Below are 26225 nucleotides of genomic sequence, written 5' to 3'. Positions count from 1 at the left end.
AGCTCATCTTCTTTTAAGACTGAGGACTTGAAGATGAGACTTTCACAGGGACATTCAACTACCACCCTTTAGCCTCCTGGATTGGGTACCTGGAAGGGTCTGTGGTCATGGCCCTAAACCTGCAGTAACTGGATTCCAGCAGAGCCTCTACAAGATCTCCCACCTCCACGCCAGCAGGAGTTATCCTTTCATGGAAACCAAATTGCCCCCTCAAGCTATAAAATATTTCTCAGGAGTCACAGAAACCAGAACTTAGTTCTACCAGATCCCACCCCACCTCAGCACCCTTTATGTTTTTTTTTTTTCTTGTTTTCTTTCCGGTACCAGGAATCGAACTCACGACCTTGCACTTGCCAGGCAGGTGCTGTGCCACTGAGCTAAATCCCCAGCCCCCCTCAGCACCTTTTAAAAGCATGTGCCTTTTCCCTGTGCAGCAGGCCAGGGTGATCTTTATCAGAGCTGTAGACTCTTGACCTTCAACTCAAGCAGAGACTTCTGTGAGGGATGAGTCCCCTTCAGCTCTGCCCCCGCCACAAGCTGAACTTCTTTCCCATTTTCTCATATTTTTAAATGAAAGCTTTTGCTGTAAATCCATGCTGTTGTCTAAGTGTTAATTTCCACTATTGCTAGAGCAAGAACTCATGCTACCCAGTGACAGCATCTCCTGACTTACAGAGCATTGCACATATCACATTCCTGTACTGATTTTCCATCTCTGTATAGAACCCACACAGGTGACTGAAGACTTATAGATCACTGACATGAATCAGCTCTTGTTATGTTGGTCAGTCACTCTGATGGGCCTCAGTCACAATAGCATCAGGTAATATTTTCTGTTGATTTATCTTCTACTTTTTCTTGTAAAATTTTCATTTTTTTGACCTCTGTCTCAATGTGGTTTTCATGTATGAATGTCCAATTATATGTCTTCATGCTGGGTGGAAGGCCAGTTAGCAGGGAGTAATTATGGTAATGAAATAATTATAGTTACTCTAATATAACTGCATAGAAACCAACACTAGCAAGGCCTAATTATCTAATGGTTATGAGTATATATTTTGGAGATGTGATTGTCGTGGGCTTAAATTTAACATTCAATACTTATTAATAATGTATGCTTTTGTAAGTTACTTAATCTGTTTGCGTTTTAGTCTTCTCACCAGTAAAGAAGAAATAAGAGTAAAATTTTACTTAAAAAGATGCATTATATTTTGTACACAATAAAAGTTCAAAATTATTGAGATTACTTTTATTGTCCTGGCCACAGGGGTGTGTACCTATCCTTTTATGAGTCAGTCTTGCAAGTTTGGTCATTTAGAGCTCTTCTCTGGGGATGTACTGATCTCAAGTTGTGACAACAGCACTGATGTGAGAGACTGCTAACAGTAAACAAGACAGAAACAAGAAAATACAACATAGCCTTGGCTGTGTTTGGTTGCCTGGATCTAGAGGTCCCCAAAGTGTCTTCTCTCACTGCCTTTTCTAGTGTTTGCTTGGAGGCTAGCAAAATCTTAATTAATATAAATTTGAGTTTCTGTGATCAGTGAGTTAAATTCACTAATATATCATAAACAAAATTCTTTGCACTTTTTACTTCCAATAGTATTTTATTAGTTATTTACTCAAATGCTTATATGTTCCATTTACCTGTTATTAAAGTTTAAACTCCGTTTGGACAATGGAATACTTTCATCACTTTTGTCATCTACAGGGAAGCACATACCACCTAGCAGACATTCCTTATGTCCTTGGAGAATAAATGTAAGAAGAATGAAAGGAAGAACATGTTTTATTTTATTTTTTAAATGCTCCCTTATCTAATCTTTTGCATCTGTATCTATTCCTGAGTAGGAAAAGATATGTAACACTATTTTGGAAATGTAACACTACTTTGGAATGTAGATTGAGTCAGTTATCACATATTAACTGGCATATCATTTGAGGTCAATGTTACCCCGGCTTTACAAATCTGAAAATGGAAGACAAGTGGGATTAAATCACAGTGGTGGCCTTTGATACTTTGCCCAGATTTTTCTTGTAGAACTAGTTGTTTCACGGCTACTGGGGATGGCACCATGAGCCAGTCCTCAGGTGTCAGCTCTGGCTAGGGAATACTTGGGCTAAAGAGGCCGTACCGTGCTGCTAGGACTAAAGGTGGTAGGGAAGATTTCCTAGAATTTTACATGAGCATAACAATCTTTCCAGGTATTTCCAGCATTATAGTTTATATATTGTACTATTTAATTATCAGGAATTATTCAAATGATGCTTAGAATTTAAAAACTTCTAGGTCACAGAGAGATACAGATGCACATCACTGCTAACGTTTTTCGTCACTGGTAAAATCTGTGTGTGTGTTTATGCATATATATTACATACACTAGATGATACTGCCACAATATCCTGTGAGTCACTTTTTTCTATAAAATATAAATATTAAAATTTTTCATTTTATGTTGGTCAGTTGTCAGTGCTTAATGAAACAGTTTATATCTGAAATGTAGAAAATGTAGAAATAGATATATACATACATATATATATATATATATATATATTTCCTAACAATCTGGAATGGTAGTTCTCACTTTTGCATACCTATCATCATCACCAGTGACACTTTTTTTGTTTTGTTTTGTTTGGTTTGGTTTTTCTCCAGAACTGGGAATCAAACTCACGACCTTGCGCTTGCCAGGCAGGCGCTGTGCCGCTGAGCTAAATCCCCAGCCTCTCAGTGACACTTTTTAATCTAAGGATTCCTGAGCAGATAGACTGACTCAGTAGGTGGAGACTAGGTCGCTGTCTGTTGTAGTGGTGACCACTAAAAGGTGATAACTTCTCTCATGTACAGAAAATAGGTTTGAAAACCACTGCTGTGTTATATTGTCTAAAAGCAAGCTATCTGTAAATTTTGGATGTTTCTTACCTTGTCTTCTGCCACACTTTCACCTTTCAAGAATTTCTGAGATCTATGCTCTCACGCTCAAAGGAACAATTTTATATACAGTCTGCATCAATAATTCCTTTACTTCTGCATTTTACTTGAGCTTCTGCTTAGAATTAAAAACATTTCAAGCCTCCTGTGTATGTGTGCATGACAAAGAAGACAACACTAAATAGAATCAGTGTTGATGATACAACATTTCCAGTGTTCCATATCCTGGTACTTTAGTAAATCTCCAGATTAGTATATATCATTATATTCTGTAATTTTCACCCATAAAGTAGTAAAGCAGAGCCTCTTCTTTTGACTGATGTACAAGTGATACAAATCAAAGTGAAAACTTCATGTAGATTACAAATTCATGGGTACTACCTGGAGCTATGCCACTTAACTTTTTTGTTTTAGACCAAAGTAGAGGCCTTCGAGTAGTGGTTTTCAGGCAAGGATGACCTTTGCCACTGGAGGAGAATTTGGTAATATTTACAATTATGGTTTCACTATGAATTCTTCTCCAGAGACTCCAGTGATACAGGTTTGATTCCCCAGAGCAGCAATGGCCAGAAAAGGGACTCAGGGAGGTGACTGGATCATGAGATTGCTGACATCATGAAGGAACCTCTGGGCTTATAATCAAATAGACTGTTGGGTAGTGGCGGATACTGTAGAATCTGGGGCCTTATTGGAGAAAATAGCTCATCAGGAGCTGCCCCAGAAGAGTTCATCTAGTCCTGCCACCCAACCCACCACTTCGTTATCATCCCCTCCTCCTCCTTTTCCTTCTTGTTCTTCTTTGTCCCTCCCCCCATGTCCCTCTGCCTCTCTCTCTTTCTCCTCTGCCTTCTGTCCACCTGGAAGTGGAGCTAGTGACTCTGGACTGAAGCCTCTGAAACCACAAGCCAAAATAAACCTTTCTCCTTTAAGTTCATTTTCTCAGGTATTTTGTCACTGTGATTGAATTCTAGGCTAGATTGCAAATTGAATTCTGATTGTGATTGAATTCTAGGCATAGATTGTGAATTCTAGGCTACCCTGGGCTACAGAGCAAGGATAAAGCTGACACATTTGGAGACGTATTGAGTTTACAATTTATGAGGGAAAGTGGTGCTTCTGGCACAGAGTGAATGCTAGGAATGTTGTTAAACACCCTACAGTGCCCTGCACAGGTGACCACAACAATAAAGTATTCAGCTCAAGGTGTGAGGCATGCTGGGGCTGGGTACCTTTGCCTTACGCAGTGAGTTGTACTTGCTAAACAGCCCTGTAAGATTTCCAGGTAAATTTAGGGACTAGAATGAAAGCTTATTTATCTTTCTGACACTGTATCTCTAGGCCCTGGAACAGCACTTGGTATGCAGCCACTGTTCAACATACTTCTTGGATGACTGAGCAAATGATTTGAATGGGACACACCTTTTGTGAGCCTTGGGATTCAGGCCATGGAAGCTAATGTAGGAGCAAAACATGAGTCTATTTCTGTGATTGTCTTGATATGGAAATACTAATTCAAGGAGAGACTTTACATGTGGTGATTATAGATGTCTCCTTCATGAACTTTATATGGAAGCTGAAATTCTGTACTTAGTCTTTTTTTTTTAAGTATTGTGCCCCTAGCTTGTATAAAATGGTGAATTTGATTAAGTCAATATTTCCCTGATTACAGAATGGATAACACTATGAGTAACGAGACCATCACAGGCAATCTTAGATTAAATATAATTGAATAATATATTTAAATAAAACAAATATTTTTCTTTAATTCCTCCTTTTAAATTTTATTTCAATATTTACAACAAAATTAAAGGCTAATTTTGTGTAGCCAGGATTTTATAAATTTTTAAATGTTGTTGCTATTTCTTTTTAATAGTGATGTATCAAAATCAGAAACTCAGCCATAGAGTATTTAGAATAAACTTTTCTTTAAATATATGTATTTTTATGCAAAATAATGATGATTTCCCATTTATAGCAGTGAGAGAATATATTATTTTAATGTAGTTTAATTAAATACACAAGTAACTCAATTAAAAAGAAGTGCAATGGCCGGGCATGATAGCTCATGCTTGTAATTCCACCACTCAGGAGGCTGAGGCATGAGGATTGTAAATTCTAGCCTACCCTGGGCTACAGAGCAAGGATAAATCCAGCCTAGACTACATAAGGAAACTCTAAGTCCCCTAAGGTGCTGCATGTATATAAAAAATATTACAAATATGTCTTTTGAGTAAATTGTGAAACATTGAATTTATTGTATTATTTTACTATCTCTTGTTGAAGAAAATCATCTGAAGGACACCAGCCTGGATGGTTCTGTAAGTGTGGAGTGCTCTGGACACGATTACAAGTCTGTTGGCCGCTTGGCATCAGGTGCTTTCAGAGGGCAGCCCAAGCAGGTAACAAACCTTGAGAATGTACAGAAAGCCTCAGTAAAGGTGAATTATAAGAATTTAAAATGTTTACTTCTTCCTCTAAACCTGTCTGTCCAGCTGGCACTATCACATCTCCTAGCTTGAGCGGCCTGTAAGAGTAAGACTATTGTTTGCGGAGGAATCAATGATAGCATTATGCATCACAGAATTATGGATCATAGCATCAGAGGTTCTCCGGCTCAGCAAGAGCTCAGAGGTCCTTTCCTTTAGCCACACCTGGCTTCTGAACGTTCTGGGTTACCATTCACTAACAGTTGTGCTATTAGGAAGAGATGGGGCTTTTAGGGGATGGGGCCTGGCGGGGCCCTTCAGTCAGTGGAGGAGGAGAGCCGCACTGGGACCCTCCCATCCTCCTTTTCTATCTTTTGCTTCCCACTCACGAGGCAAGCAGTTCCGCTCCACCGTGCGCTGAGACCATGATGTGGGGCCTTGCTGCAGGCCCAGAGCAATGTGCCCAATACATCATGTGCTGAAACCTCCCAAACTCTGAACCAAAGTAAACGTTTATCTTTATAACCTGACTTAGTCAGGTAGTCTTTACAGTGATGGAAAGCTGACAAACCTTCCACCCCAGTGCACAGCCGTAGATGTCTGTTTTCACACCTTTAATGAAGGGTTACCTTCCAGAGCCCTCCACATCCACGACTGGATACCACCTAATCAGGAGCTCCATTTCTGTGAGCCTCAAATCATTCTTTGAGAAATTTTCTGTCCTCTGTTTTCTGCAGTTCTGCTTTATGGAATCGTAGAAACCAAAATCTAATCTTTTTTCTGTGGGTTTCAGATGTGTGAGGAGAGGTCTGAAGTCTCAATTGAGTCATTTCTTCCCTGCAAAAAACATCCCCTACTTCTGCACCTTTGCTTCCATGAGACAGAGTCAGTTTTTTCCTCCAACACAGGAACTCATTTCTGCAGAGCTCTATTTTTGAGTCAATCTTAAATAGAAGCTCTTGTGTCTGAATATAATTTTCCTAGCTTGCTTGAGTGGAGCAAGGAAACCAAGACAGTCACATCCCTTATTCTGGATACCATAGTTCTTCCAGTATTTCTAAGATTACTTTTTAGCAATTTCATCAGAGTCACTGATTCTCTTTTTTTAAGTACTATTATGACACAAGTTCTTTATTTTAAAATCATGCCAGCATCTTTCTAAGCAATATATATTTGATCCATGTTGTATGAGTGTGTGTGTGTTAGTGGTGGGGTTAGGACACAGGAATTGCAGTAAGTAAACTATTAAGTACAAAGAGAAACTAGAAATTTGAACATATATGAACATGCCTGATACTAAATTCAAGCTGAGAGGCATCCATTTTCTATCTCCTTAACTTGTTTAAAAGGAGTATTTCTCAAGGTTTGGTCATTGAGCCACTTATATTAGCATTATCTTATCAGGCAGACCTTTTTCTGAGTATCTCTCTGCTTGCTATCTCTTTCACCTTTCTTACTGTCTGCCTTATTCTTTTTTATTTATTGTTCTTATCACTACCAAGTATTGTATACCATTTTATTTATGTATTCCAAGACTTCATAAATTCAGGGACTGTACCCACAACACTCAGTACGGAGCAGAATAAATGCCACAATGAATTTGAAAAGTGAACAACAGAATAAAAAATTCTAAGAATGACTTAGGATGTAATTGCAATGCTTATTCCTGGGCCCCTGCGGGGCTGATAAATGAGCAGTTGGAGCTCAGAACTACCTCATTTATACTCTAAAATTACTTGTTTTTCTGTTTTTTTCCGGTACCAGGAATCAAACTCAGGACCTTGCGCTTGCCAGGGAGGTGCTGTGCCGCTGAGCTAAATCCCCAGCATCCTAAAATTTCAATATAATTGATTTTGAATAAGTATATACAATGCTCAATGCAAGAAAGCACTGAAAATAAAGTACAAAGAATAAATTTTTGAAATACGAAAAATTAGCAGTCCTAATTTATATTCTTAAAGAAGGATATAAGTCTATATCAAGTCATTGGACTATAGTTAAGTTCATCTCAAATTTTAAGTCATATGCATATCACTGAACAACTGGAGATCAGGATCTCTCAAAATGTACCATTTGGTATAATGCAGGCTTATTATTTAAAAAGATAAAGGAACCTAATCAGGTCCTGTTTGGATGATGAGACTGCCGTAGCTGGAGAACTCACTCCTCCGCCTTAAATCACATCCCCATGCGAGTGTGACAGCAAGGATTTATACATTCTAGGTACTTGCACCCCACTGTAGCTTACCAAACAAGAGCCAGAAAAATCATTAAATACAGTTAACTAATCAACACGGACAGTTCATTGTTGTACACCTGGTTCAAAGTCAGATATCAGAAGTTAAATTCGAAAGCAAATGTCTACCTAAAGCCTTTCCTTGGAAGGAGAAACTCTTCTTTTCCTATAAAATTTATTACTAATAAAGTAAAGGAGAAGAGCCATAAGAAATAGATAAGATTAGGGAAGCCAACATGGTTTTTAAATAGAATTATTTCTCTCAGACTTTTCCAGAAGGCATCAGCAGCTCTGTAACCACCAGATTGTCAGAAATCAGCCTTTTGTTTTTTCCACAATCTGAGCAGCCCTTCTGTCTGCCCCATTTGGTTATTAAATTAACTGTACTTAGTCCTTTTCCAGAAGTAAATGAGAGCCATGTGAATGATGAACGAAATTGCAAAATTCTGTGATGGTGTAGCCACTAGCTCTTCCTCCTGCCTTTGAAAAGGGCTTTTCCCCAAATTTGCACCTTTAATAATGCACAGAAAGAAGGTACCATGGTGTATACCTAAGTGTAACAGAACAGACTCACATAAAAAACTACTCTGTGCATCTGTCTATCTTCTGATGTTCATCAGAATGTTTATTATTTCCAAGAAAAATGTGAGGTGAATTTAAGAAAGGAAGGAAAGTAGAAGGGAAGGATAGAGGAAGAGAGTGAAGAGGAAGAGAGTGAAGAGAAGGAAGAAGGAAGGAAGAATAAAGGGATAAGAAAATGGGAAAGAAAGAGAGACAGGGAAAAACTTCTTATCTTCATAAAGGTTATTTTTATTCACTAAGAATCAAAGAATTAACAGGGCTAGTTGCTACCAAAATGAAGCTCTGAACTGAGGGTTCAAAGAAATATTACATCTTTGAATATCATAGTCACTACTTTTTGACCTCAAAAAGTCACAACTTAACTAAGACCTTACTTTTCAAATAAATGAATTACAGCTCAATGATGCTACAATACTGCAATCTTAAAATCTACATCACTCTCTGACTTTTAATATATCTGTCCACTTGAAACACAAAGAATAGAATACATATTTTAGGATATAAGCCACAAAGTTTAGGACCAGCTCTAGAAGAGCTAAATTTGTATGTACAAAGAAAACTGAATTTTGGGTAGAAATATTTTTCAGCAGTCCTGGAGACTGAACCCCAGCATTCCTACTGAACTGTGTCCCTACACCTTTTTCTATTTTCTATTTTGATACAAGGTCTCTCTAAGCCACTAAATTGGTGAGGCTGGACTTGAAGTTGTAATTTTCCTTCTTCAGTTTTCCAGAGCGCTAGAATTACAGGAGTGTGCCTTACCAGAAAAAGACATTTTTTTATGCAAAATTATTTCAGAATTATGACTCATCTTCAGTATTTTAATGGAAAGACATTAAGCCATGTAGATGTTTTAAAAACTGCCAGAGGTCACAGCTTAGTTTGAGAATTTTGCTAGCTGAAGCATATTCACATTGTAGGTCTGTATAGTACTTATAAGTCATAGGACACACACGCATGTGCTAGGGGCTCTTCAGAAGATGTTTGAGAAGCAGGGCTGGTGGGATTTAGGACAATGGAGAACACAATTGTTCAAAACTAGAAAAGTTCTGCTTAGCTCTTGAAGATTGTTGTCATATGTAAGAGCAGAATTAGCCTTACCAGACTATACAATTTTAAAGAAAGGATTAAAATCAGAACTTTAATGTGAAGAGTCCTAATGTTTAAAAAATGGCAGTGAATTCAAGTCTCAAAGAAGTTATTATGCAAGGTGAACACACACATTCATGATTATGTCCCCAAAAGGATTTTTGGAGTTGTCTTTCTTCCATTCCAGCACCAAAGGAAACTATTATCAGTTGCCAGCTCTCAATGAAAATTTTCTATTCACTTTGTTTAGATATTTCAAGAATGACCTTCTGATAGAATTCAGAAAGGCCTGGAATGTGAATCACAGCCCAAATGTGCCCAGTGACAGAAATTTGAAGAGTAGGTTCTTGTAAAGATTTCTCTGAATAGATTGCAACTGAGTAGAACCCAATTTCCCCAGCACCTGTGCTCCTTAACTGGAAGAAGTGCAGCTTCACTGGTAGCTTTCTGTCTACTCAAGTGCCCGGAGACTCTAGTGATTTACGAAACAAACTCCTTGCCATGTCGGAGACCTAATTCAGCCTTATCCCCAGGGTGTTACTTGTGCATTGTGAGATTGCTCCTCTTGGGACCATTAATGAAAAAAGAAAAGGCTAAGGGCTTGCTGAACGTTTAACTGGAAGTATTTCATTTAAAACATGATGCTTCTGGAGTTTTCTAACAGTTGATGCTCTTGTACCATGTCTCCTGCTTGTCATTTTGTTTTCCTTTAAGAAGAGTGTTAGGGAAAGGGCATGTTTGTTTGTCACTGCAAACTTAAAGTGATGGGATATACTACATAACGCATAAAAGGTCTCTTGCTTCCACTTGGATTTGTCACTGCTCCGAATCATTCATGGATCTCTGTATTATATCTGCATCCACCTTTGATTTACTCATATGGCTGATTTACCATGGTTTTTTTTACAAAAGATATGAATTACATTTTGATTTATGTGTATGTTAGCTTTTATATATCCTATGTTTAGATCTCTGTAGTTCTTGGAATACAGGAAACATCTAACTGTATCTGTGTTGGGATAGTAAATGTTGGAAAATTATTTTAATGGAGCCACATATCTTTGCACTGTTGTTAGCTACAAACACCTGCACAAGCTTTGTGTTTTGAGTATTATCTATGTGCTGGGCTTCATGGTGACAGAGCAGAGTGAATAATAAGCTTTAGAGTGAGCTGTACTAGTGTGTTGCTTTCCAGTTATCTGCTTATGTAAGATTCATAGTATAAGGGGCTGGGGATTTAGCTCAGCGGCAAAGCGCCTGCCTGGCAAGTGCAAGGTCATGAGTTCAGTTCCCGGTACCAGAGAAAAACCAAAAAAAAAAAATAAGATTCATAGTATTGCTAGTCAGAAAAGTCCTGGTTGTAGGATAGATTTTCAGGAAACCCCTGGAGTTATTTGTCCTGTATTTCTTTCTCCCTTGGATGCTTTGTTCTGGCCGGGTCATTCAGACCCTACTGTAAGGATAACCAATTAGCAGTTAAATGAGTGGAATGAGTCTTTTTATGTACTCTGTTGAAGTGACACTAAAGTCATTGCCACCGGAACAGAGCCAATAGATTTTTGTCTTTATGTACTTTTAAAACAAACCCACACAGTAAATGACATCCTTCATTACTCTGGCCTTTACTGCTCTTTGGTATTCTAGAGAGTAATTTTAAAGATGAACTTGTAAACCTCCTGTTTGGCATTCTAGAAGAAATAAAAACTCAGTAGTAATAAGACTATAATTTTTCTGATAAATACATAAGAGAAAAGTAGAAGTAGTTTTGAAAGCCATTCCCTAAATGAATAAGAGTGAGATTACTTACTGTGAGTTATTCTCTAAACTGTCACTGAGGACTATCAAACAAAATGCACCGGGCATGTTGCAGATGTATATTTTGAACCCACTGTGCTCCAAACACATAGATTACAGATTCTGAGTAAATTTCTCCTTCCTGTTTTTGAGATACTCAGAATTTGGGGATATTTGGGAACCTCGAGGTCAATTTTTACAATCTAAATTAGAATGAATGATCCTTGGTCTCTTAACAAAGGACATTCTGATGAATAAAATAGTCTTGGGGTTGTAGAAGAAATGTGTCATTCTGGAAAACAGAGACCTTCTGTCTGCTTTCACAATGGGCTGTTCGCATAAAAGACCAGAGAGCATAGTGAATTAGACATCTACAACACTGTGTAAACATTCTTTTCCAGTCATTGCTTCTGGTCAGTAATCATGGCAGCTTTGAAAGGCCTTTATTTTGAGCATTAGGAATAAACAACAAATGATTTGCAGCCCTCTGCAGTAGAAATTTTTGTAAATGTGCTAATAATGACATTTCAGCATGTAACAAGTGCATCATACCCATCTCATGTTTATTACTCTACCACTACTGCTACTGTTACTGATATGACAACCATTTCCTAGGCAGATTGGCAGTGTGCCAGATGCTGTGAGTATCTCTTATTTGCATAGTATGCATTATTAAATGAGGGGTGATGTGGCAAAGTAGCCAAGAGAGGAGGCTCTGAAACAAGCTGCCAATGTTCCTATTCTGTCTCCGATCACCTGCAAGCTGTGTGACCTTGGCCCAATTGTTTAACATTTCTGTGTCTCAAGTATCTAATTCTAAAATAGAGATCATAGAAACACTTGTCTAATAAACTGCTATAGGTTTAAATCAGATGATACATGTTAAGTCCTTAGAATAGATTGTGTTCAAGGAATGTTTGCTGTAATATTTCTATAATATAATTCAATTAATGTTTGCTGTGATATTTTAATGTTGCTTGCTGATTGCTGTAAGCCAGAAAAGTATGCTTGGACACTGTAAAGTTGAAGAACGGAACTTCACATGTTTTTTTAATTAGAAAAGGACCAAATTTCTGGGCCGAAACTTAAAATCGTATTTAGCTGATCCTAAATTCCCAGTGAAGAAAAATATGTAAAGGGCAAAGGAGAGGCCTGCGCCTGAAATCTTTCTAGAAATCTATACAATATCAGGTGATCTTACATGTGTGTGTGAGGGGTGGAAAGGGAAAGGGAGAATTTGCAGAGTATCCACTGTGGAGCAAGGGGTTCATTGAGGTAGAATATTGAGGGCTGTTAGCCTTTGTCTTTTCTGCAAGAGGGGAGGGATGTGGAAGGGAGGAGATGGTCACTTGGTCTAGGAGTCGTCTGGCATGCAAGAGTTTTTCCTCAGTATCCAGTGTTCTTGTTACCTCTTAACCTTGGTCAAAATGACACATCTTCTAAGAAAACAAACAGCAAAACATTCTGTGAGGAGAAAAATAAGCGGTTCAGTGGGTATTTAACAGTGCTTGGATTGTGCAACTTGTTCCCGAGAGACACGTTGTAGTTTGGGGTGAAAGCAGCTCTTAGAGGCTGAATCAGATGTGATGAAGGCGGCATCCAGGGGCAGGTTTGTTGGGCAGTGTCCAGTGACACATAGATACATAGTCAGAGGAAGATGCTTCTTTCTTTCACTATGGAGAATCATGCGGCTTAGTCAACACTTGATCCCAAAGGTCTGGTAGCATTAGGAGCTGCAGGCACAGCTCAAATCTTCAGATAGCAGTGATGGCACTGATGGGGACATGCTGCAGTGGTCCCGGGAGTCACACATAAAGATATGTCTTTTTCAAATGCAGGTATAGATAAATCATAGATAGATAGATAGATAGATAGATAGATAGATAGATAGAAAGATAGAGAGAGAGAGAGATAGAAAGAATGTCCTTGACCTCCTATCTAGTCAGCAAGCATGCTACATTAACTTAGATTATAAGGTTTTTTGGAGTTGATGGAAATTATGAGTGAGCTAACCTCATTCTTCATGTACAAATTGGCACCAAGCCTGCTCTTTAGCTGGTGTAAAGGTATTAAAATCTGGCCTAACCCTAATCCTGAGATAGAAGCTTGCTTTGTGACAACCTGTCTGAGTGTGATTTTGCGGTTTTTCTGCATTAAGATGTTCAGAATGTGATAAAGTTTGGGTTTCATTTGAAACAAATAAAAAAAAGCTACATGATAGAGTCCTTGAGCAACTTTAGCATGCTATGTGTTCTTAAAACTATGGGCTGAGGGTAAATGCTCTCCAGATCCTCAAGGCAGCACTTCCAAAGTTTAAGTTAGGGTTCTCTAATACACATTTACCATTTGGTGTAATGTCATAACAGCAGTTAGTCAAACTAAGGTTATTTCCTAATTTTCTTGGGATCCAAGAAAGCACCTTACCTTCCTCTCATGTGAGATGCTAGACACTGAGTCTACTGGAAGCTGCTGATCACTAATCACAAGCTAGCACCTCTACAGCATTTACCTGCTCAGTTTGTCTGCATTACTCTCAATATCAGTGCATCTTGTTCCTTGCATTCAAACATTATTTCAATTGTGTATTTCAAATATGGTAGAACCCTAGGATGTATTTACTTGTGATCCTTCACTATACACAGCAGGATTTAAATAAATGCCTATTGAATAATTTAACAAACAAACAATATTAATTTTGTGAAGGTGTGCTTACTTGGCAGCAAATCTCAGTTAAAAATTATGCTAAGAGTAGCTTCACCATCATTTCCCTGGTGACCTCCGGGTACAGAATATAATGAGAATTTGTTTCTTTGCCTTGGTAGCAACTTGCTGTGCATAGGGTCCTAATTAGTCACTATGAGGTGATTTAGCCCTTGGGTTTGGGGGCTGTGATTATGCCCTTTTCTCTATTTTATCTTTATATTTTACTTGATATTGCATTCACTTCCTTAGAAATTTTAGTAGGTAAAGTTTCTAGTAGCTGTTGTCTTCAATTAATGAGGCTTTCATTTTATTATTTGGTAATTTGAAAATTAAATTTTCTTTTCTTGAGAATCTCAAATTGTCTTGAACATTATACCATATCATCATCACTTAATGATTTTGACATTAACGCCTAATTAAACCCTTGTGTGTATCTCAGAGGAAAAGCCAGGTTATTGATTTTCTCCATTAGATTTTTTACAAATCTTGAGAGTAGTACTAAATCATATAGCTTTTTGAAGATGAATATTCTCCCTAAGATTTAAGTGATTTTTTCTTTAAATACGAGTGTAAAATATGAACCTTTTGTAAGAAACAATGAAAAGCAAATTAATCTGTACTTGTTAGTGGGGAAAATATAAGTTATCATAGGAATTCACTTGTATTGATACTGTTGAGTTTATCTATGAGTTTTATTTGCCCTCCAATTGATGGTCAGTTCTAAATGGTGTATATTTCCTATAAAAATGTTGTTTTGGTTTTACGACACAGCTAGGAGTTATTTTCAACTCATATTTGTTGTCAGTATCACATTTCTGTTTATTCTTACTCCACATGTGTTTTGCGCCAACACATGTTCAATAGATACAATTTTTGCATACAAATGGCGGCAAATTTCTCAGCTCTATTTACATTTATATGAAACAGGGTAAAATAATTTTGAATAATAAAGAGTTCTCTAGAATTATAGCAAAGATAGGAAAGATATATTAAGAAATCATGAATAGTTTGTACCATCATAATACTTGAATTATATCTAATATTTTTGTTAATATAGGTTTCTTTTTTACTTGATGAATACTACAGATGTCATAAATGTATCTTGCAAAATTTAATAAGCATGCACTTTGAGGCAGCTGTACCTCTTAGCTTTCAGGGCACACAGAAACCAAATAGAAATCTTGGCATTATCTAACTTTGGCTTCAAACCCTACATTATTTATTGAGGAATAAGTTTTAAAAACAAAAAAAAAAGTTTTAAAAACAAGTAATTCTACTTCCCTTCCAATGCTCCAGAACAGCGCGTATTGAGTTAAAAACCTGACTCAGATGGTAGATGAAATAATAGCTTCATCTAGACTTCCCTACTACAGGTGAAGATGGATATCATAATGATAGAGTAAGAGCATATTTTGTTATTAGTATTCCCTAATTAGTAACTAGAGTTTATAGCTGAACACAGAAATTAGCCCATTGTGCCATTTATTAAAGCGGGAAAATTAAAAAAAAAAAAAAAAAGAAAGAAACACTAAAACCAGATTTCTTTTTCTGGAGCTTCATACACAAAGGTTGAACAAAGAAACCCAATTTCCTCAACAAAGGGTCCCACTACCCATCTTGTACAGATCAATGTCAGGACAGGAGAGTGCAGCTCTTTGAAATGTTCATGCCTTGTAGAATCTGTACCACTTATAAGAAGAAGGGATTTCCTCTTGTGCACTTTTCCCTTCTCAAAGTTAAGTGAAGGGGTCCAACTTAGTCATCTGTACAGGTTGCTGCTACAAACAGAAGGTGAGCCTGGCACTTAGCTCCCTTTTTGATTATCTGAATCAATAATAGACTTCCAATCTGTTTCTATGCCAGTGTTGGGCAGACATGAGAAAATTCCAGACTGAGCAAGTTATGGAAAGCCTACACTCTTATCTTTGAGCCCAGCAAGAATACCAGGATAGTCTGTTCACAAGGACTCCATAGTAGTGGCTGGACTTGATCTTTCTGTCTGGTATTTCACCTGAGGGAGATAGAATAGGGGACAATAGCATCAGCAGCAAGAGTTTATGGGACCTGCAGGAAGGAGGTAAGCTAGAATGGAGGCAGAAGTACCTATTGGAGCTCAGGACTTGACCCAACTGAAGAGCTAGGCTAGAAGAGATTATGATAACTCCAAGATGCGAGAGAAGGAAGAACATCTAATAGGAGATCACATTCATTTTTTAATACCGATTTATTTCAGCCATAATTCTGGCCAAAAGTGGAAGCATTTGGGGTCAGACTTGAGTTTTAGTGATAAAGCTTAGTGATATGAGGATTACAGAATGACAAGATGGTGTAGGGGGAAAGGAGAATGTGTCAGACAGGGTGGAAATCTGTGTTTGAAGAAAAAACTGAAAGCATTTTAGGTGAATGTTCCAGGAAGGTAAAGATCTTTGATAAATCAGTTATAGTTTGAATTGGGGGACTCTGTAGACTTCCGGTTTTGTTTTGTGTGGATTTAGACTCTTATGTTCAATGACTTTCTGGCCAGTTATACGCAAAAGTGTTGCAAGGGAAAATGCAAAGACAAAGTGGTAAATTTACCATCTTGCCAGTCAAGAATGTAGCAAAGCCACTGCCTGCTGGAGTTGTGAATGCAGCATAGCCAAGATGATGGTTGAAGCGGCTGATACCAGGTTCATTTGGTCTTAGTGTTCGGTATTTCTTCCTCTCGTGGGTGCAAGTTGCTATTTTCTGTTAGCTGTTGGCTCAGCTGGGGCTGTTGGACAACTACCTACATGTGGCCTCTTCATCACGGTGGTCTCCAGGTAGTTGAACTCCACCCGTGACTGTGCTGCCTGTTTCAGAGCAAGCATCTCGAGAGAGCTAAGAGACGTGCCCTGTTTTTTTTTTTTTTTTTCTGACTTTGCATCCAAAATACTAGTTACAACTGCAATTACTCCTGCCAGACTGAATTCTAAAGAGAGGCACAAACTTTGTCTCAGTAGGAAGTTATCAGAGTTTGCGGACAGCCTTTTAATCCATCATACTTGGAAAACCAGAACTATTTCCCCATTTTGACCAAAAGATGTCAGTTTAGGCCAGTGTCTTCTCTTCTAAGGACCTAGAAGGAAAAATATTGGAAGAAGAAAGTGCTGCCTCCTACATATGCATACTGCTACCTGTGTGATTTAGAGCAACTCATTCTACCTTCCTGATTTTCCATTCCTCTTACAAAATGAAGGAAAAATATCTATTTCTTGTTTTTTGTAGATATAAATACAGTGTCATGACATAAGCTTATTTTTTATCACTAATGAATTATATGTAGGTACAATTAAAGTTAATTTGAAAAAAATCTAAGTGCATATGGAAGAATCATAATGCAAAACTTTTGACAAGGACTGTTTCTGCAGTTGACTCATGTATCTAAGGAACGATTCTCAGCAGCTAGAATGAAGGGGATTTGTGTATTGGAAGTGTGTATTCGTGGAGAGTTAGGAAAACTGCCAACAACATGTAATTTTGAGTGGACATTGGCATAAATAGAAAGCCAGATGCAGAGCTAAGAAAACTGTTATTTTCACACTAAGCTGTGGAAATCAGGAAATTTGTTACATGGTTATCTGCCAAATAGATTTAGAGAACTGTAGAGAGAGGAAAGGGAAATCAAAGGGATTAATGTGGTTAAGGGTGTTGTATGTTAAGGGGACATCACAGTTCTTTCCTTTAGTATGTGTGCTGTGTTTGAAGCACTCATAAAAATTCATTTTTTATGTTAAGTGGAGATTACGTTTTTTGTGACATTTCTATTTGATAGTCATATCCCCAGCTATTAAAAATTAATTGTAATAAAACACTGTTTTGATATCTGATGCCTGAGAAATCACTTCTTTGTCTGAAAAATTTTTTCGTTTTGTGCTTGGCCATAATGTTTCTATTGTTAAACATATAACATTGGTACAAGGACATGCAACAATGCCAAAAAAATATCAGAGCAACTATTTTTTTCTTTTGCAAAACTCAGAGTTTGTTGCTTTAGTTGTTTATTTTATATCATTATCTTTAATTTTCCATATATGCATGGAAGCTATTATTCTAATTCTTGGGTATAATGATGGATATATTCGGAATTCCTAATTTTGTTTTTAGCCCTGTTATCTTAATATTCTTTATTGTGTTTACATGGGCTTTATGATTTACTTTCAAGTTTTAGGCTCAGCAATACATTTCTAAATCATAAATTTCAATCTTTCTCTCATTTCCCTTTTTACTTTTTCATGTTAGACTTTTTCAAGAATGAAAACTCCAGTCTTAACAAGGTAACGTGTCTTAGTTCTGTGGAAATAAGGTAGATTAGACTGAGAATCTTCCTTCAGGTAGCTTATGCGGTAAATTAGTAGATTAGCCATGGCATTTTCAATTGCAAGCAGCCTAAAGCAAAGAGACGTTTAGGTGTTATAAGTAGAAGTGCTGTGAAGTTGTTCACACTGTGGAGAAAAAGTTATAAGATCAAGAAAGGGTTTATGATCAAACAGATCAAAGCGACAGCAATAAACATATTTTGTAGCATAAATTCCAAAGATGCTCATAGAGATTTCTTGACATGTACTCCCAACTGTATTCATCCTTTTATTCATACAGTCTTGCAATTATTGAGTTCCAATTATTGCCAGGTATTTGATGTGGAGAACATGGAGGAGAATAAGACAAAGACCTTGTCTTATGGGATTTAAAGTCTAATATAGGGAGTAACAAACAGCCCAATCAATGAAAAGATAACAAAGCTTCAGACAGCAATAATTCTTAGCAAGAAGAGTAAAGCCAGCAGATTGATTAGTTTAAACAGGTGGTCAAGCAAAGCCTCTCCAAAGTGATATCTTTGGATCAAGGACCTGGATTAACTGCAGTTGTGTGAATATCTAGGAACTGTTCAGATGAAAGAAACAGCAATTACAAAGACCCTAGGAAATTGGAAGGTGACTGCATTCCGTGAACACTGCGGGGAGCAGTAAATTAGTTACTTTATAATGTTTTGTGCATTTTTCAGTTTTGCTGGTATCACCGTGTATACAATAGATGGAATTTTTCCAGGGCATTTTTAGGACTAAAATGACTGGGCCCTTTCTCTGACCACATCAGTGCATCTTACCCAAGAAGATAGTCTGCCCATCCTCAGTCAAATGAATTTCTTGCCTGGGAACCTAAATCAGTGTTTTACTTCAGATTCTCCCACCAAGTCTTTAAGCTCTTTAGTTCTATAGGGATCATTATTACTCCCAGATATAATCATTTTCCTCTTAGCCCATATGTTATCTCCTTTAATCTTACTGAGTACTGGGTTCCCTCAGATCTTTATTGTTTTGCAATTAAGCCTCATCAATATTTGCCTGGAGCTAAATTTAAAATACTGTATTTTCATTTTTCCCTGTCCATTCCTCTTCCCATTTTCCCTGTGCAAGAATAAAATTAAAAATGCTGGGGCTGGGGATTTAGCTCAGCGGCAAAGCACCTGCCTGGCAAGTGCAAGGTCGTGAGTTCGGTTCCCGGTACTGGAAAAAAAAAAAAAAAAAAAAAAAAAGAAAGAAAAAAAAGGGTTTAAAAATGCTGTGGAACCACAAGCACCGTGAATGTTTTAATTTCATGTTAGAAAAACCATTATTTCTTTCAAAGAATAATATGTTCGTCTAATGAAATTGCTTCATATTTTGAACATATAATTTCCTTGGAATTATTTGAATTAGAAGTAGTGCAACGGTGATACGCATGCATTAGATTTGTGTGCCTCTTAGATGTTTCCTTAACTATTTCAATGTAGTCTTGCCAGTTCTAACAGTCCGCACTGTACTTGGGGAGTTTATTCTGAGATAGAAATGTGATCCCATCATCATTCAGCTTTACCTGTTTTGATGACTGTCAAACCCTCTTCAGAGAAAGATAAGTTCCTTAAATGACCAAAAAGCCTCAGAGAAGTGGATCCAATAAATTGTGTGCTGGACTCTGGCCAAACCATCTTTCATTTCACCAGCCAATTTTTTTTAAGCTGCCTTGTTCTCTGTGCTCTCCATTCACCTATGAAAACAGAGCCTCTGTGTGCGGACACCCATTGTCTGAGACACCTTTCTCTTCTTGTTTAAGTAGCATGAACATCCACCCATATCTCAGCTCTGTGACCACTGATGAGAGGTGCTATCTCTTGACAGTAATAAGCAGATCTAGACAGAGGACCACCGCAGTTTCTGTTCTTTTGAGGCCATTGTACACACGTGTGTGCACGTGAACACAAACATACACATATTTCTGGTAATATTCAGTCTTGCTCTTTCAGTATAAATGTATTTGCCTAAGAGAAAGCATTTTTGAAACCATCAAGCTTAATGATCCTGTTTTTAGATAAGTGAATAAATATGTCTAATATCCAGATTATTTAGATGAGAAAATATCTGCCTTTCAAGATCATTAAGTCTCACTATTCTAAACCCAGAGGATGTGTTTTTCTGGTGTGTTCATTATTTATTTCAGCTTTTTTACTGCAGTGAGATGTAGGCTGATGGTTGTTTTCCTACTAACTCCTTTTCATTGCAATGGACATACTACTTGGTTTTGAGTGCATCTATTATGCTCAAAATTTAAATAGGATTATTTGCATTATTTTCAGGAGCATCAAAGTCATGCATTTGGGAAATTTCACTACACAATTTGTGAAGTACAAGGTATATCTGTCTATTTTGATGCACAATTTTCTCTCCATGTTTTTTACATTTACATGGTCATTTTTTTTCAATTGCTAATGTGCAAGAAACACCATTATGGTTAATTGAATCCTTGTACTTTTAATATATACTACTGTGATCTTGTTAGTGTGTTAATTTAACATCATATAACTTACTCTCAGCATGTTCACGAGACAAAACAAAATATCATCATTCTTTAAACAAATAATGTACATAGTAAGTTCTGTTAGCGTGGATCACAGACTGATTTATCTCACTTCTGTATCTTCAGTACAGAGTATGGTGCTTGGTTGTTACAAGAGCTTATGGATTATTATTATTCTGTCTCCTTACTAGTGATGAAACTGCCCCTTATAGGGAGAGATGAGGGCTCAAGTTTACACAACTGCTCAGTGGGAAAGGCCAGGCCTTTAACCACTGTGTGACTCATTGTTTAGCATTATGTTAATTTTTTTTTTTTCTTTTTGATACTTGGAACTGAACTTGTGCTTGCCAGGCAGGCACTGTGCTGCTGAGCTACATCCCCAGCTCCCCATGTTAATATCTTATAAAAGTACTTTGCTGCATTAAAATTGTTCCCATTTACTGGTTATATTTCCATTACAAGGTTGAAAAATAAATCAAGTATCTACAGCATGGAAGCAAATATCCTATTTACTTTCCCGTTATGCATGGATGCCTTTAACTTGAATAATACTATTTTTTAATCTCTGTAGGTACTAACTGATGGCAAGGCTGGGCCTAGGTTTGTCTCATCTCTATAGCAAAAGAAAAAACAACTCATTTTATGACTTGGTTTAGCTGCTAACTAGAATGACATAAATGTCTCATATCTAGTAAAAACTGTACTACCTTGCTGCACAGAAAGCTAGCGGATGGTTTTCAAGACATCGCTGACAAGGATGAGCAGGTGCATGGGGATCAAGTGTTTTTCCTTTTTCCGGTCGTCTATATTATTATGTATTCATGAGAATGGGGAATTTAATAAACTTGCTATTGTTCTGAAATGAGAAATCTTCATTTGTTGAAACTGAAAAAATCCACTGCTATGCTTCAAAAGAATAGTTATTAATATGAAAAGGATACTTATATAAGGATAAATTTATATAAAAGGTAGCTCATAAAAGATGTGAACTTTATTGCAATAAAAGTAATATTAACTGAATGTATGTTATATGCCCAAAGATTTGTTAATCTATTTCATCTCATTTCTTAAAACCCCTTCAACAGTTTAAGAATTTCAGAATGTGAGTATTAAAGAAAGTAACTCATATAAGATCTAAGAATTGGAGGATTTGGGATTATTGATAGGGTTAGATTCTGAAATCTGAATCACCTATTTATACTATTCTTTCTAAAAAAATATTTAGAAATAAATACTTATATACAATGTCAGTATTTCCTTCATATTTTCCCACCTATTTATTTATTTACTTATTTTTTATTTTTTATTTTTTTCTGATACCAGGAATCAAGCTTATGACCTTATGCTTGTCAGGCAGGCGCTGTGCCCCTGAGCTAAATCCCCAGCCCGCTCGCACCTATTTAAACTGCTGTAGAGATAAGGGTCATTATATCTGCTTAACTTATCTCTACATTAAATGATAGAATATGTCTGATGTACATATAATTTAGATAATGAAATGTGTTGAGTGACTTGTGATGGGCTTGAAGGATGGAGCTTTTAAAACACGGAATTATTGTGGCCTTTTTTGAACATTTTTCAGGGGGTTAGAGATGAGAAAGGCAGAGTTTAGCATACTTGAAAGAAAATGGACATTTTATAAATTTGGCATCATTGTTATCACAGTTGGAATTGAGCGACTGTGTTCCATTTGATCATGAGGGTTTGATAGGAGACAATAGGAAGAGCTCCAGCCCTAAGGAAGACTGCATGGCTGGAAGAGGTGTTGTTCACTGATCCAGAGGACCTTCTGGGGCATTGTAGTGTGGAGGTTAACAGTATGGCCCTTGGTCAGGTTAGCAGGTTACAATTTCAGAGTACTTTACTTATAAGCAGGTGACCGGTTGAAATGACTTCTCTTCTCTGTATTCAACTGATCTCATCTAAAATTAGAGATAATAATAGTACCTACCTCATAGGCTTCTTGGTATCAAATTACTTATGAAGTTCTTGGAACTGTGCCTGCCACACATTAGGTTACATAGTGGTTATTGCATTTCTATAATTCCAGTAAATAATATATTATATAATAAATATTTATGTTTTACAATATTGCATAACTGTTTAGAAAATAAAGGATATTTTTGCTAAACTATTAAGATATTCCCAGTTCTAACATTAAATGATAAATTCTACATCTTGGGATCATGAAGGAATTTTCAGTGCAACTGAAATTTCGAAAAAGCAACATAAAGAACTAAGAGTGAGAAACTAGGGTCCAGATGGTGAAACCAGAGTCTAATATTCTATATGTGTCTATACAGATGACGTTAAATTCAACAGTTGTCAGAAGAACATAGCATTGAATCTCGAGTATTTCCTTCCTCTGCTCTACCGCATTCATGTTCGCATTACTTTTATCCTTTTCAGAACTACAAATTGCTTCCAAATTATACATGGCACTTAGGATATAGTTCTCATACTCTATGGTGGTAAAATATGTGTAAAATGGCATTCAATATATAATTCGGAAAAAAATCCCTTGATTTGGGTTTTATATTAGGAATTAAAAAGAAATACCTCACTTATTTGATATTATTTGTGCAAGTTAAAGTTTTTTGGTCTGGAGGTTCTCCATTTTCTCCTTTCCTCCTGCTATCTTTGACACAGTGTACGGAATTGGCATGGGAGAAAAGAATTATCTCAGAAACCAATAAAGTAAGACTGGGACACATTCATTTATAATTAGATACAAATGTTTTGCTTTGCTCTGGTAACATCTTTCTTTTCTATAATGAGAAGTATTACAGTTACAGTTTATAGATTTTACATCTGTGTGTAGTATAATTATAAATCTTAGAGCATTTGTGCTCTGTTTCATGAGGCAGAGGAACGGAGTGTGTGAGCGGCTGCATGGGGTGGGGAGGAAGCTTGGTTGCTTTGGTATGTCCTCAACTCTTGTTCCACTCTAAGGAAACTCTTGTTCCACTCTAAGGAAGAAATAAAGAGCTCCCAAAGATTTAGTACTGAACACTTTATTCAACTGGTGTGTGGAACTTAGGCCAAGAAGCAATTTAAAATTATAAGAATATCCAAAACAGAATCATTTTCCTTAAGGTCTACGTATTTGACCACTGCTTTTTGTGATTTTAGCCTTCTGACATTCTCTTTCGGGACGATGTTCCTTATAAACTATAAGATCCCATTGAAATAATATATGCCCCAGTTCTTCTCAAAATCCCCACTGCGCTAAGTGGCATCTGATCTGGGAGCTGTCATGTTTGGCATATACCATAATGCCATGAGTTAATTTCATACCTGTCACGAGATCTTGCATGAGATCCCAGGAGGCTTTTTGGTGTGTCATAGTACTGCAAGCATTCGTTAGTTCCTTTCAAAGCAATGACCCATGGCCAAGAGATCTTGTCAGAACATATGGTGACACCTGTCATCAGGTTTCATGATTGACATAACATTAACCTGTCTTCCTCTTTAAAACTGCAGCTTTTCCACATTATTCATGAATACGATTAGAAAATTGTACTTGGAAGCGATTTACTGTGACTTTAAAGAAGCATCAGGGTAGATTTGGTATCTCGGCCTTATGAATAAACAGTGTCTTTTGGAAACTACACCTGCTATTATTCAATAAAAATGGTATGATATGAACTTCTGAATGGCAGCCTGCAAGTCTCATGTAGAACTGAGTTCTGCAATAGTAGGAATCCAGCAAGAAAGGACATATTGAATCTTGGTGGTACAAGAAAAATCCAGGTAGCTTGTATTTCAAATGGGAGTTTTTCTCTGGGCTTTCAAGTGGTTTCAAGCAACAATAAGATTCTAATTTGCATATTTCTCATGGTTAAATGTCAGTATTCTAATGATGACTTAAGGAAATATAGAAAAAAAGGGAAATGTATGAAATGAAAATATTTAGAAAAGTGACAAGTACATATAAAATAGATTGAAGATGCTTTTAAATTCTTAGCAATCTAGTTAATTTTAAGGATAAGGACAGAGATGAAAGTAAGCAGTGGTTTATCTGTGGTATTCCACTGCATTTGCTGAAACAAATTTTATTTTGAGCTAATGATTTAGCAATGAAGAAAGTTTCTGGTTCTTTGCATTGCTATACTAATTTTGGATCTTGCATTTTTTTTACATAGCTTTAGCTTCTTAAAATTTTTATTTTGAGGAAAGAGTTACTTTCTATTATAGCTAGACTGTTTTTTCTTAAATTAAATGCCTCAGCTTCTGTGAGATCTGATATTTAAATCTAATAAAGAACAAAGATGAATTAAATAGTCCTTTTCCCTTTTTATACCCACCAAGTCTAGGGAACAAATAGTGTTCTTCTCCTCCAGTTGAACTGGCTGCTCTGAATCCTGGAGTAATCAATTTTTCCTGGCATTTCTTAAATAGTCTTTATTATTCAGTGAATTCCCTTTGGAAGTATAAACATTAGCCCTTGTTCTGTGGCTTCAGAAATTGATGGTTGCTGTTCTCAAAAGATGGTGGAGTTGGGATGATTGAAGGAGGAGAGCAAAGTGCTGAGTTCAAACAATAGAAGAAGGGGAGACACGCACAGTAGCATCAGAGACAATGAGAGCAGTGGGCGGTGAGACAGCAGCGCTCCGAAGTGGGAATTGGGATAAAAGACTGCCTAGTCTTGATTAATAGAAGCTATAAAAATTAAATGCTGAGCCCAGGGAAAACAGAATTGCATTTGAGAAGTTACTTGAAAATGTGTTAATGCCTTTATATGCCAATTTTTTTATCCTGGGTATAAAATCACTGCAGGGAAATATAGATCTTTTCCTCACATTGCCCAGTCTTCACTGTTCTAATCCTCAAATATGCTTATATTGGGATAACATCAGATTTTTGCTAGCCAAAAAAGTACACCAGAAAGTATAGAAAAGTGGAAAAAAAGAGGTCTATGAAGATGTTATATTGTTGTATCTGTAGTTTGCAAGTGAGATCATATGTGATGTCAGATGAGGCAAGACAAAATTTAGAGGAAAACATGAATTTTAAAAGACTAATGACATTTATTTTAGTGTTACCATTGATAGTGACAATTTTTTCTGTAGCATAATGAAGGCTTTTGCAAGGTTCCTTTAGAACATTGTTTTGACATGGGTATTTTTTTGTTTTTTTTGTAGTTTTTGGTTTTTTTCCAGTACCGGGAATCAAACTCACAACCTTGCACTTGCTAGGCAGGCGCTGTGCCTCTGAGCTAAATCCCCAGCCCCTAACACAGGTAATATTTACTGTGGCTTGGTTCTCCCAAAAGTCTATGTGTTAAAAACTTGTCACTCATGGGAGGTCATGGAAAGAGATGGGCCTAGTGGGAGATGCTTGGGTGATCTAGGGTGCTCCCTTGAAGGGGACAGTGGGACTGCAGTCTGTTTTTGTATGTCCTGGCTCATAATGTGTAACGTAAGCAGTTTGTTCTACCACATCCTTCCTGCCATTGCCATCCGTTCCCTTCACCAGAGTGCCAAAGCAATACTGCTGCAAAATCTTGAACTTGATCCTTCACAACCATGGGCAAAATAAACAGTTTTTTGCTTTGTAAGCAGCCTATCCCAGGTATTTCATTATATTAATTTTTTTTTTTTTTTTTTTT

At 37.0% G+C, this 26225-nt stretch overlaps 1 protein-coding gene across 6 annotated transcripts in view; it reads left to right on the top strand.

The window, feature by feature from the left end:
• Chl1 (cell adhesion molecule L1-like) overlaps positions 1-26225 on the top strand; it is a 194421-nt gene that overhangs the window by 55423 nt on the left and 112773 nt on the right. Inside the window, exons 1-2 of one of the 6 annotated variants that reach the window (XM_005383758.2) lie at positions 724-823; positions 5216-5331. The exons of 3 other annotated variants lie outside the window; for them this stretch is intronic. The gene's annotated coding sequence lies outside the window, so the exon portion shown is untranslated. Of the gene's footprint in view, positions 1-723; positions 824-5215; positions 5332-26225 lie in introns of those variants that run through there. 2 more of the 6 variants (XM_013513790.1, XM_013513791.1) reach the window with 2 other exon arrangements.

The sequence above is a fragment of the Chinchilla lanigera genome, unplaced genomic scaffold (assembly GCF_000276665.1).
Source record: "Chinchilla lanigera isolate Chin_1 unplaced genomic scaffold, ChiLan1.0 scaffold00020, whole genome shotgun sequence".
NCBI lineage: Eukaryota > Metazoa > Chordata > Mammalia > Rodentia > Chinchillidae > Chinchilla > Chinchilla lanigera.
Note: the sequence above shows the minus strand (reverse complement) of the source record. Positions and strands in the feature narration are given on the sequence as shown.